Raw genomic sequence first — 11,145 nt, 5'->3', positions numbered from 1 at the left:
ATATGTATAGAGATATATAGATATAACCTATATCAGATTACCTGCTGTCTAGGGGAGGGGGGAGGGAGGGGAGGGAGGGAGAAAAATCTGAAATTGTAAAGCATGTTTAAACAAAAGTTGAGAACTATCTTTACATGTAACGGAAAAAATAAAATATCTCAAAAAATAAAATAAAATAATATAATAGGCTTTAATTTTCAGTCAGTCAATAAGAAATATTAATTGCTAAAATTTCTGTAACAATACGAGCTAATATTTATATTGTGCTTTAAGATTTTAAAACACTCTACATGTACTTTCTAATTTGATCTTTACAACAATCCTGTGAGTTAAGTGCTATTAAGTCCACTGTAGAAACAAGGAAAGTGATGCCTAGGAGAAATGTTGCAAAGGTGAAATTGGCAGGTCTTGTCAACATTTTGGATATGGTGGCAGGGAGGGCCCTGGGGGCGGGGGGCAGATTTTGTCCACAGTCAGATAGAAAGGAGATGCCAGATAAGAGACTTGTCCCAAAGTCTTCCCGGCTTAAAGTCCAGCTCTCAGTTTACTCCATTATACTATATATATTTGTAATGAATCACCAAATTTTATGACCCAGACTCTCAATAGACAGATACATTTAAAGATATAACTAGCTAGCTAGATAGATCTTTTAGTAGTTCAGAAAAAAGGAAGAGGAATAATCAGAATTGGACAACAAAACATATCTATATCAAACATTACTGATCTAGAACCTACCTTTTAGCTACTAACTTGCTCTATGATTTTGAATAAAGCATTCTCAAATGGTCCTCAAATATATAAGCTCCTTCTAATCTTATGCTATTTTTAGTTTTGTGTATATTTGTTTTTTGCAAAATATGTAAGGCTGGGCTTATTGATCTATACATTCTGTTCCAGCTCTGTGACTATGATTCTTTCAGAAGGATCAGGGTAAAAACGCAGTAAAAGTTACCTTAGTCATTGAGAAGGCATTTCTATCTGGAAAAGTCTCAGGAAAGGTGGTGAAGTATTACAGTATACTCTAAATAGAGCTATTATATATGGAATAACTCTAAACTATCAACTTTAGAGAAACAGCTAATTGGCTCAGTGGATAGAGTGCTATGGTTCAAGTCAGGAGACCTGAGTTCAAAGCCGATCTCACAAATGTCCTAGTTTTGTGACCTTGGGCAAGTCACTTAACTTGTTTGCCAGTGGGAAAGGAAATGGCAAACCAGTACAGTGTCTTTGTCAAGGAAACCATATGGACAGAAGCTCACAGGGTCATGAAAAGTCAAACACAAATAATGGGGGACCACCAACAACATAAACCAAATGGTTTAAATGTAGTTCTCTTTCAAGATGCTAATGGCAAAAAGGGAAGGAAATGAGTAAAGAAATAGCTGGAGGATATTGTCAAATCACACCTTTTGATTCTCAGTTTTCTAAACTATAAAATGGGAGAAATGATGCCAGTAATATTTACTAGAATTTGGAATCAGAAATCAGGTAATATAATTAGTTTAAATTAACTGATTTTCTTTCACATTATGCCTTTATTTTAATAACCATGTGACATTTTGCTAGATGCCTCCTCTCTCTTTCCTTTGCTTTCTTCATCCATAAAACTAGGGAACTCATATAGATCTCTAGGGTATTTCACAATACTGACTCTATAATCTAATGGCTCAACACAGGTAAAGAATTAACTTGGCTTGGTTTTCCATTTCCATTGATGTTTTTTCTCTGCCATTAACATTTGCACCTGGTTTTTCACAAGACTAATTAATTATGCATATTTATAAGACAACCAGCTGACTAAGATTTTTCTGTTAAACTAATTGACCTGTATGAGAAACAACTTCTAGCAGCTTATCTCTAGATGAGGATAAATACCCCAAACAAAAGAGCAGAGGGGTGAAAAATATCAGAGGAAAAACAGTATTTTTCTATGTTCATAAATGGTTAGTGACATAATCTTAGCTATAACCTGAAAAAATGTACCTGTGCAGCACCACAGCTCTTACAAACCCTTCTCCTACCTCAAGAATCATTATTTGTCTCCTTTTGCCTTTGTGCAAAGAGGATTTCAAATGTACTTTAGAAAGTACAGAATATTGCTTATTAAAAAAATTGTTTAGAGATACATGAGAAGAGGCTTCCTGACTCATTTGTTTATGAAGTAAGATTTTCTGAAAGAGCACTAGAGATTGTAAAAATGTTTTCGAGCTACTCAACAAAGAAATATGTAGCAAAAATCCCTTTGTGTTATTGAGCTCAATAATTTGGTCTTGGTCATGATTGTTTTTTTCCTCCGCTGTAATACAAAGCAAACCAAAAAAAATGCTACTTGGCCTTAAAGAAATAGGTCTTACCCCTTCCACTTCAATTTTCCCCCTTTGACTAGGTCCTAAATGTAATATGGAAGATATTTCACTAATAGCTGGTTTCAGTAATTGCTATCTGTGCTTGACACTCTTCTTGGAAAAAATGTCAGAATATGGTCATTTGAACAATGCACAATGAAATCAGTTCTAATGTTTTGAATAGCTAATTCTAAGGAAGAAAATTTACTTGGGGTTACAAAGGTATTTTGTTTCATTGCATTGCAATATTATGGTTTACAAAAGTAATAAACGTAGACCCTAAATATATAATCAACACTACAGTTAAATGTTTATACTTCAATGGAGAATTAGCTAATGATCACATATGATTGTAATTTATTGCTGTCTTCTTAGAAAACTGGAATTATAGAGCAGAAAAGACCTCAAACACATGTGAGATAATTCTAATTTTTGTGGAATTTGTTGTCATTTGTATTTTTATGTTCCATTCCCTCTACTGCTAAAAAATTAAAAAGACAGTACAATCCAACAAACATTTACTCAATTTCTCCTATATGCAATGCAACATGATGCAGAAGGGATTGGGAGGATTTTAGAGTACAGAAGACCTGAATCTAAGTTCTGCCACTAACATACTAGCAAGGTGATTATAGATAAGTAATTGAAAATTTCAATGTATAAGCAACTCTCTAAAATGAGGTTAATTACAGATAACTTGGCAATTTGCAGTGAAGAAATTCCAACCCCAGGAATCCTTTACACTGATGAAATCATAGATCCAAACCAAAACTTTTAAACTGATGAACATAGATCCAAACCAAAACTTAGTGACAGGCAGTGAAGATAGAAAGGCATAAACAAAAATAACTCTCATTCGTTAGGGGATAGAGTATACAAAACAAATGTGTGTGTGTGTGTGTGTGTGTGTGTGTACAATCATTTCATATAGAAGAGAATACTACAATCAGAGGAATATGAGTAGTTACCTATAGGACAAAGAGTGTACAAAACAATGACTTCCTATGTGACATGATTTCAAGGGCATAAAGAAAGACTGGTGCATCCACACATCTCTCTTTTACCCTCTCCCCTTCCCCCAGCCCCAGCCAAACTTCCCCTAACCAACTAGCTTATGCCCTTGCTTCCAGGTAGATAAATTCCTAAATTGTAGATAGTTTTGTACATGCACATCTAAACCTGTCTGAGAGTATGCATAATACCAACTATGCCTAAAGTAACTGTATCAATATCTGATTCATGTTGATATGTGAGGTGAACTAGGTCATAAGGTATTAAATTAGAGCAGAGCACATAGCTCTAGATCTGTCTTTTCCTGGTGTTGTTTTTAGACTAATTCACTGAGGTTGTTTTTGAATAGGTCACATCTGTCACCTACATCAGCCCCTTAAGATGAAGGTAGAAAAGGGTTATCAGAATGAATTTAGAAGGTAATCAAGGACACCAAGAATCATGTTGTCAGGACCTGACTCTAAGCAAAATTGTGAAGTGGGTGAAGTTTGTCTTTGCCTCCCTGTTCTGTGCCCTTGTGAAATGCCCTTGTCATCCTTATCCCCCTCCCTAGTTATTAAATAAGCATTCATATAAAAATATAAATGATTGAGAACTTTAAATTTACTTTTCCCAAAAGTATTTACATTTCAACAGAAACTAAAAATTTACACTAAATTAAGCCAGGTAATAAGGTATTTTTTTTTTATGTTTCTGAGGGAAGAAAATTGGAAACTTTAATATTTCTTGAGATTATACCAACCTTGAGGGTAGAATTATAAAGTGTGTGGCTTTTCCCAATGCTTAACCAAGAAGATCTCATGCATAGGGGATCCAAATGTTTGTCAGTTGGGCACTATCAAAAGTCATTTGAATAAAGAACTTCTGAGTTATTTGTTCAAAAGAAACTAATGTTTATGGTGATGCATTGATAAATTTTATTTGTATTTAAGTTTAAAACCAAGGACTATTGAAGAAACTTTTTCAATATATTGTTGCATAATCTATACTTTTGCTGTTTGATGATGGAGAAATAATTTAGATTCTGTGGATTTTCTTTTTTGTTCCTTATGTGAATTTGAGAGGGACTTGTGACTCCATTCATTAGCAATGGGAATTCCTTCTGTAGAACTCCTTTGGTCAAAAAAAGCTCTCCTTGCCTCTCAAATTTTGGAGACAAATCCTAGAGTTCATTGAATCACATATATAAGTGTCACACACCCAGTGAGACACTTTGCCTCAGTGTTTGTGTGTTTTTCTTTTTCTTTTTTCTTTTTTCAGTTTTGAACCTTTAATGAGGAAATATATATATACATATACATATACATATACATATACATATACATATACATACATATATACATACATATATGTGTGTGTGTGTGTGTGTGTGTGTGTATATATATATATATATATATATATATATATATAAAACAGCGATCATACCATCCCCCAGGGCTCTGTGGTCTGGGAACCAGAAGTGGATGGGCTGGATTATGGGGCATGTGTTTGAGAAGTTCTGAGGCCTTGGATGTGGCTGCTTCATCACTCAGCAGCATGTTGGGGATCCCTCGGTTGATGGGGAACGGGCGTTCAGGATTCTGGGCACTGCAGGTGCCCTCGACCACCTCCACCTCTAACAAGACATGGTGCGCCTTCCTCAAAAATTCTTCATCCTTCTCATAGCCGTTGGCCAGCTTCCGGGGCAGTTCAGACAAGAGTCCCAGGCTCTTGGCCTCTTCCACCAGCTCCGTCAATTCCATCTCGGAGATTATGGGCATCATGAAATCCGGGTTGAAGTCCTGGGGCTCTGGCCTGGAATATGCAGCTGAAAGACCCAGAGCCCCACCCCACGCACACGGGAGCTCAGCAAGTTGTGAGTCAGCAGCTTTATCCCAGCCTGTGCGCACCTTTTTTTTTTTCTTATTTAAAAAAAAATCAATAAATGAGATTATGAAACAAAATTAGAATCCTAGAGAAAAAAATATATATATATATGTATATCTTCAATTCTATTTAAACATTTGGTTTCTTACTAAATGAACTTAGAGAAACTTCCAATAATGAAAAAAAAATATGTTCTTATTGTTTTCTACTAGACCTAACTAAAATTCCCTAGTGAATTTAATGTCATAGCCTCAGGGTCGAAGATTAAGAGCTTTTTTGTAACTATGGTGGTGAGGGATTGAATTAGCTCTTAGTCACTTTTTTCTGTTTTCTGTTTGTTTGTTTGTTTTGTTTTGGTTTGTTTTTTTGGCCAGGCAATGAGGGTTAAGTGACTTGCCCAGGGTCACACAGCTAGTAAGTGTCAAGTGTCTGAGGCCAGATCTAAACTCAGGTACTCCTGAATCTAGGGTGGGTACTTTATCCACTGCACCACCTTGCTGCCCCCTTAGTAATTTTTTCTAAGGCTGACCAAAGAGTATTCCTAGCATGATTTCTGTAGATGATATTCCACCAGGTATCATTAAGTAAAAGAAGGAAAGTAAGAAATAAGAAACTTATATTCCACATCTCATATATACGTATTGTGCCCACTCAAATGTAATATGGAGATGGAAGAGACAGAAATAGAGAAAGTGGGATTGCTGGCTTCAGCATCATGAAGACCTGCATTCCATATCTACCTCAAAGTACTGACTTTGTGACCCTTGACAAGTCATTTAACTGCTTATATCCCAGTGATCTTCCCTTTACTATTTGGTCAATTCTATTTTTTTTTTTGTGGGGCAATGAGGGCTAAGTGACTTGCCCAGGGTCACATAGCTAGTAAGTGTCAAGTGTCTGAGGCTGGAGTTGAACTCAGGTCCTCCTGAATCCAGGGCCAGTACTTTATCCACTGTGCCTCACTTCCTTCCCACCTAAGTGAGAGAGAGCTTTCCTGCTGGGCTAGTAAGTTGCATTCCCTACTCCTAGATCAATTCTGAGGCAGTTTTCAAGTTTTTTGGAGGAGAATGGGCACTGGAGGGCAGTAGATTTGTGGTCAAGGAACCTTAGTTCAAATCCTGATTCTGCTACTTGCTATCTGTGTGACATGGAATAAATCTCTTAACTTCTCTTTGCCTTTTGGTTTATCTTTGGGCCTTTGTTTCCTCTCTCAAATGTGAGGGCTAAACTTGATGATTTCTTAATGTCCCTTCTAGTTCTGTCAGGAAAATTTCTAAGTCCGACAGAGGAACAGAAACAACAAAGTCCCTAAGCCATAGAAAATAGGCTTATTGAGAGAAGGCCTCACAATAAAGCTGGTCATTCAGGGGTTAGACCTGAAAGACCCTGAGTTATAAAATCAACAGGTGTTTATACCCCTCCAGAGCTTGAATGCTTCTGTACAATACTAATGAAAAGTATCTAAAATGAAAGCATCTTCTTAGGAAATATCAAAACTGCCTACGTGACAAATGTCATCATTTTCCAATACTCATATCAACCTTCTTGTAGCAACAGGGTCATAATTCTGCTGCATGACCCCTTCTAATCAAGCATATTACTAGTGAGCTGCATGACCCCCTTGAGTCAAGCATAATACTCAAGGTTTCTAAAATATAGTATTGCTGATTGTTGTATCTTGTGATATTACTTAATGCTTGACATTGGAAAATATCATCTGACATTATTAAGTAGTAAGAAGAGAGACTTTAATACACTTAAAATAATATATTTAAATATAATAAATCACAATTTTTAGTTAATATGCTGATTATGATCATAAGTAAATCACTTTAAATCTCTTATAACTAAGGGATGGGGAAAAGGTCACTCACAGGTCTTTATATATATATATATATATATATATATATATATATATTATTGTTATTGTTATTGTTATTGTTATTGTTATTGTTATTGTTATTATTGGGGTTTTTTTGGGTTTTGGGGTTTTTTTAGTGAGGCAATTGGGGTTAAGCGACTTGCCCAGGGTCACACAGCTAGTAAGTGTTAGGTGTCTGAGGCCGGATTTTAACTCAGATACTCCTGACTCCAGGGCCAGTGCTCTATCCACTGCGCCACCTAGCTGCCCCTATTGTTATTATTGTTATTGCTATTACTATTGTTATTATTATCTGAACCCAGTTCTAAATGAAATCATACAGTTGATCAAATATGAAATTATATAAATATAAAGAATATAGTGACAAATGTGAGGATGTGAATATATGTTTATCTGCATATGCATTATAATTTAATTATCTATGAAAAGATGAATTAAAGTTTTGAAGTTATCTTGGGAATAGTAGAATGAATGCTATGTTTGGAATCAGGAGACCTGAGTTGGCACTACATCTCTAATACTTCTGGTTACAGCAATTAAAGCTGGAACCACAGCTATTAGATTACAAATCATGTCATTTCTTTGAGCCTTAGCTTCTTTTTTTATAAAATGGGGATCAAAGATATCAATAATTTAATGTCATGATGTACTTCCCAGTGAAGTGTTTAGGAAATCCCCTTACAAATCTTAAAGTGTCATATCTAAAAATGAGATCCTCGTCAGTGTCAATATCAACTTGCCATTGTTGTGACACATTTCCCAAGATTATTCTGTGTCTACTCATAGGATTTCCTTTATTAGACTGTCTGTGTAGGGAACCGAGGCAGTTTTGTCACCCTACCTATAAGGTCATCTTTGACTGCTCCTTGCCTTTGTCAAAAAGATGGACTATTGTGATTCTAATTTTTTCTTGATATGAATATCCATCTATCTAATATGCTCTGATTTCAGGCAATTTTCTCCTTGCTGATTATTCTTCAGTGATATGTTAACCTAGTCCAGCCCTCAGCTCTCCTCTACACTTAATGATGATCATTAATTATGGCTGTAAATAAAATCATATGATTCTCCAGTATTCTGCAACAGTTGTTTTATACCTGTATAATAATGAGCAAGTCATTTAACCTTTATTTACATTGGTTTCCTCATCTGTAAAATAACTTGTTTGAATTAACTTGAAATAACTTGATTTCCTATCTAAACTTTTATGTCTAGCCAGGCAATTCCACATTATCTATCAGGAAACCCAGACCTACTTGGCTATTTGTCTCTCTTCTGATTTATGCTTTCACTAATTCTTTCCCTTCCTTCCCCCACCTAACTCCAACTTTTTATTTCTTATACAACTAGTAATACAATCATAAAGAAACTAGTAAAACTATTTCTACTGGCAGGAATATGACAATGTGACTATCTTGTGATATACTAAAAACCCTTTTGGAGCTCCAAGCCAAAATATTTATTTATTTATTTATCTATTTATTTATTTATTTATTTATTCATTCATTCATTCACTCATTCTTTCAGCGAGTTTTCATATTAAGATCCTTTCAGTTCTTATGTTCCCATGGCCTTTTTTATTTAATACAGCTTAATGATTTATATCCACATTTTTCTTTCCAATATTGACCTTCCATTGCTTTGAGCTCTCTCTTCAATATAAATACCCAGTGATATTAGACTTTGGTCTTATTCTTCCATGTCTCGTAAATCTGATCTCATTTCTAACTGCTAAATGCTGACTTAAGTTTTATTGTAATGATGTTGGCCAATTCTATATGTCAAAGGCCTCATGCATAAAAGGTATTTGATTGACTCTAATGACAAAAAGGTAGAAATGGGGGCGATCAGTTGAAGTTATAAAGCATTTTTTGCCCAATATACTGAAAACCTTCCCCACAAATTAGCTGATTAAAATTTTAATTAGATAATGAGTTATCCACTTTTGTCCCATGGAATCAATGGAGGTCTTTTAGCAGGGACTAGATTTTTTTGTTGAAAAGGGAAATCATGCGTCAGGTGAAATAGATGGTCTCAGAAGTTTTGAGTAATCTAGCATTTTCTTAGTACTGTGTCTTCTGGCTTTCACCTTGTCTGATGATTTCTTGCTACCTACCAAACATGACCTTGTCTCTCCGAGTCTAGCCTGCCCCAATCAGTAGCCTACTGGACTCCATTCTCATTTCTGACACTTTATCAAGATATATGCTTTTTACATTCACAGGAGTTCTGATAATAATATTAGCATTACAAGCAGTAGGAAGCATGACTTTCCATAACTTCAATTGAATACATAGATGTATTATGTCAAGTTATGAAAGGTAAAGAAACACCTTAATAACAGCCTATAGAGTATAAGACAACCTTTTTTTTTTTCTGTTGTTTTATATCTGGATTCCTTCTCAGAATTTCCTTTCAAAGACTCAACTAATGCACTGTAATGGGCACTTGTGCATTCCAATTATTCAAACAGTTGGGTAATTCAGATGCTCTTTGTGGTTGATGGCTGGAGCATTTAATTCTCTGGGAACATTATAGCATTACAAGTTTTCATGCTCAATACAGCTATTGGGGTTGTTACCTTTCCAATTCAAATAGAGAAATTATCTTGTTTTTCAGCAAGAGGTTATTTTCTATGCTTGAAAGAAATTATTTTATGCTAGTGTTAGGGTTTATTAAATCCTCAACTGTTACTGATAATAGAACATTAACAGAAAGGAACCTAATTGTTCTAAAAAAAATGCAAAGGTTATGTGTCTCTACTTATTCTTATAGAGACAGATGTACCATCATGTGAACAACAGAGAAGATATCATCCTGGGTTTAAAGAAGGAAAAAACATGGTCAGATCATTTTGTGCTGCTACTAGCTTCAGGATTAATGTGACTGCCATTTCTAGGTATGATTGATTCAAAGATCAGTGACAAAGATTGTACTTATTCAAATTGAAGGTTAGAACTTTCTTTTTGATGTCATATAAGTCGACTGAGGTGTAGTTGGCACACGGGATGCTTTCTCATTATTCCAAAAAGAAGGAAAGGCTTACAATACAAGGCAAAGGAGAGTTTACATGGAGTAGGATTAAGAGGAATTTTAATAATAGTATACCTATTGAAATCCTTCAGCAGATACGGCAATGCTAAGTAAGAATAGATACCAGTTGTGGATTGCAGGGACATGGCAGAAAGACCCTGAGAAAGGATTGTGGGAAAGTATGGGAACTCCAGAATTGTTCCATCATTGTTATGCATCTTTTCTGATAACTTAAGTCAAATTATGCCCAGAAAAGAGCAGAGGAAAAAAAAGAAATCATGCCTATCAGTAACTGGGGTAAATATTATTTTTTACCTTCAAAGAAGAAGATTTTAAGGCTAAATCTTTTTTCTACTTATCATTGCCTGAATTGTTGTTGCTATTATCGTTTAGTCATTTCAGTTATATCCAACTCTCCAAGACCCCATTTTTGTGTGTTTTCTCATCAAGGAGACTGGGAGTGATTGGCTATTTCCTTCTGTCGCTCATTTTTAAGATGGGAAAACTGAGGTAAAGAGAGTAAAGAAACTTTACCAGCATCACACAGCTATTAAATGTCTGAGGCCAGACTTGAACTCAGGAAGATAAGTCTGACTCCAAGCCTAGTACTCTATGCACCGTGCTATGTAGGTGCCCTATTGCCTGAATATACATTCATATTTAATTGCTGCTTAGCAGTGTTGGTTTTAAGTAGGGTAACTGACTCAAATATCCTAGAAATGAACTAATTTCATAAAAGGCTTAGAATAAGGACTACACTTGTGATTTGATTGATACATAGAATTCCTAGGTGAGGAAATTCCCTCAACACATGGTTTTCGGAAGCTTCTCTGTAATTTGTTTTCTTGGAGCATTCTTTAGAGTCTTTTTTTTTTTTTTTTTGTGAGGCAACTGGGGTTAAGTGACTTGCCCAGGGTCACACAGCTAGTAAGCATTCCTTAGGGTCTTAAAAGTTTAAGTGATTTGTCCAGAGTCACCTAATCATAATGCAACAAAGGTAGAACT

The 11,145-nt window shown here is 35.4% G+C and overlaps 1 pseudogene; it reads right to left on the bottom strand.

Annotated features, from left to right (window-relative positions):
• Positions 1–2,807: 2,807 nt before the first annotated feature.
• LOC122731994 overlaps positions 2,808–11,145 on the bottom strand; it is a 119,312-nt pseudogene continuing 110,974 nt past the window's right edge.

This window comes from Dromiciops gliroides, chromosome 6 (genome assembly GCF_019393635.1).
Source record: "Dromiciops gliroides isolate mDroGli1 chromosome 6, mDroGli1.pri, whole genome shotgun sequence".
NCBI classification, from domain to species: domain Eukaryota; kingdom Metazoa; phylum Chordata; class Mammalia; order Microbiotheria; family Microbiotheriidae; genus Dromiciops; species Dromiciops gliroides.
Note: the sequence above shows the minus strand (reverse complement) of the source record. Positions and strands in the feature narration are given on the sequence as shown.